This window comes from Suricata suricatta, chromosome 9 (assembly GCF_006229205.1).
Source record: "Suricata suricatta isolate VVHF042 chromosome 9, meerkat_22Aug2017_6uvM2_HiC, whole genome shotgun sequence".
NCBI lineage: Eukaryota > Metazoa > Chordata > Mammalia > Carnivora > Herpestidae > Suricata > Suricata suricatta.
In genome coordinates this window covers 74,651,990-74,654,826 of record NC_043708.1, presented here as the reverse complement: position 1 = coordinate 74,654,826, position 2,837 = coordinate 74,651,990, and the positions used below count along the sequence as shown (strand labels likewise).

Genomic DNA, 2,837 nt, shown 5'->3' with positions numbered 1-2,837 from the left:
CGGTTCATGAATTTGAGCCCCACATCAGGCTCTATGCTGCCAGTGCAGAGCCTGCTTGACATTTTGTCTATCTGTCTCAAATTAAATAAACCTAAAAAGGGGGGGGTGTTACAAATGTCAGGTATTTGTGACTCGAGGGCCTGCTAAGAATGTCCTGAGGCATTTCAGTGCTCAGAACTGCTAATTCAGAGTAATTAATTACCTGTCAATGTGTAATAAAGTACCCTAAACTTAGTGATTTCAGAGAGTGGTTGTGATCTCCCAGTTTCCGTGCGTCAAGGATCTGGATGCAGCCTAGCTGAGTTTTCTGTTTCAGAGTCTCTCTCAGGCTGAATCGAGGTGTCATCAGGGGTTGTCGTCATTTCAGTGTTGGACTGAGGGAGGATTCACTTCCAAGGGGACTCACCTGGCTGTTAGCAGTGACTGGCCTTTGCTGACTGTTGGCCAGAGACAGTGATTCCTGACCACATGGATCTCTCTGTGTGGGGCAGCAGGCATCCACCAGAAAGAAAAAGGGAAGGAAGTTCCGGTCTCTTTGTGACCTAATCTTGGAAGTGACATCACACTGACTTTTGCTGTATTCTTTTTGTCAGAATGAGGCCACTAGGTCTAGCCACATTCAAGGGGCAGGCAGGGATTATACAATAGTGTGAATCACTGGAGGCCATTGTATAGGTAGTTTGTGGCATAAGGTGGTGCAAATGGGGGAAGGTTATTGAACACATTATGTTTTCTTGTTAACCTATTTCCAATGTAGCAGTACCATGTGTTATAAAAATAACCCTAATGCCATAATGAAACCTGGAAGAATCTTGACAGTTGCCTGAAGTTTAATCAGATTGCTTTCTGTGATAACATTGGTAGCATGGACGTTTTGACCGTGTGTGTAGGAGTAGGTATGTAATTCCAGAGCACAGATCTCTTTGTTCCAAAGACTGGCTGTCCAGACTGGAGTGAAGGAAAGGTGTTTAGCCAGAGGGAAGCATCAAGACAATTAAATTCTGGGAGGAGAGCAATGAAAAGCAGTTGAGGAAATGGAACAGGTTTTGAATGAGGTGAGAGAACATCCAGAAGTAAGTTTAAAACGATTTTGAATTTTTGCTTAGGCGCAGTTCTACCTACCCCTATTGGGAGCAAATTATTCACAAATTAATTTTTTTTTCCTCTTAATACACTTTCCACTGTCCTTATTGTGACTGAAGCATGGAGACCCAGAGAGAAGATGAGGCGGCGGCGATGCGATGGTTGTGTGGACACCTTGGCAGGAACACTTCAAATGGAAGAATGCCGGGAGGTCTCACTTGCTTTGCCCCCGCCCCAGCAGAGGCTCATGAGTTCAGGTGTCTGATCATGAATCTGAGATAATGATTCTGCACAAAGACCACATCCTGTTAAATAATTAGTTCTTGAGTCCATTGGTTTTACTTGATTTGGGAAAACAAGAGCCTGATCCTGAGTCTATAATGCATAATTGATTCCTCAGGCTAGGTCGGAAGCAGAGAGGGGAGGGACTGGATGCTGCCAAGCTCCAAGTCACGTTCGCTGTGGCTGTGCAGGCAGCACAAACACTCCCATCTCCTGCCCTTGTCTCAGGCTGCCCCACATCAGATGTTTCAGCAGAGCAGTTCACAGAGCCTGGAGTGCTGAGACAGAACTGTGGGGAGCAGGACAGCATTATCTAATAGTGCACAGAACTCTAATGCTCCCTAGTCTTCGTTTGAATACGGTGTCCACTTGTGGACTATATAGGTAGCTTTCTTCAGACTGCTGAGCCTGTAGGATCCTTGTCTCTGAAGAAGCACTCGGTCCTGGCTCCCTGACTTTCCCACCATACAGATTCTGGTCATGCCCATTCACATGGACGTATAGATGCCAGGAAGAAAAAGGATTCCAGAACACATGCTCTGACCCACAGAAAACAGCAGAACTAAGTGTCTCCTATTCCAGTCCTTCTTACTTCTCCAAGGAACAAGGTCTACTTTAGCTTGCAGCCTTTGGTACCTATTCCCATCCCCTCTGATGTTTGCAGTGATCTCCAAAACAAGCAGAAATACAATGCCTTGTGGCTCTTATTGGAGACACATGGAAGTGGCTGAAAGTAAAGATGAGGTGACTTTTCCTCCATCCATTCCAGCAGAACTGAATTCTCATTTCATCTCTGTCACTGTGTGGCTTTGGGTAAATGGCATAAGCTCTGGGCCTTCTTGGTTTCTCATCTGTAACATGTATGTGAGATTATTGTCTGTAGTGATTGGCTTAGTATTTATAAAGTGCCTGGCCTAGAACTGGTACCCGCAGGACGGGTCAATCAACGTGGTTCCTGAGGGAGGGAGTGAGAATTGGGGGGCAGGGAGCACAGAGAATGGAGGCAAGACAAAGTCTCTAATCAAGCCTCGTTTATTGAGAGAACACACACATCTTATAAAGGGCAAAAGACAAGGCAGCTGACGTAGGTCAGTTGCTAAGGAACAGGGTCATGATTTTTAGGAAAAGGCTAGGGTAAAGGAGGAACAGAAGCTGCAGTTTTAGCACAGCGCCTGAGGGGCCAATAAGAAAGCCCAGCCAAGCTGTCTCCAGCCTTGAGCTGGGAGTGATAACACTGTCCTGGCCTGCAGGTGGCTGATCTCAGGTCAAGGTACACATCTCTTCCCCCAACAGCTCTTCTGGCAGCTCCCCACAGTACATAATAGACATTCAGTAAATGTGGCTTCATTTTCCTTTATCCCAGCAGATACCAATGGCTGTTGGTCATTACCTATATTCAATTTTGCACCCTGTCCTCCTCTCTCTTCCTCTCCACTCCCATATACCTTTGAGTTGTACTTGCTATTTGCCTG

At 46.0% G+C, this 2,837-nt stretch overlaps 1 long non-coding RNA gene across 1 annotated transcript; it reads left to right on the top strand.

Annotated features, from left to right (window-relative positions):
• Positions 1–627: 627 nt before the first annotated feature.
• LOC115302633 lies at positions 628–1,456 on the top strand. The gene is made up of 2 exons (XR_003913566.1): positions 628–1,055; positions 1,203–1,456. It is a non-coding gene; the product is annotated as an uncharacterized LOC115302633 (long non-coding RNA).
• The last annotated feature ends 1,381 nt before the right edge of the window (positions 1,457–2,837 follow it).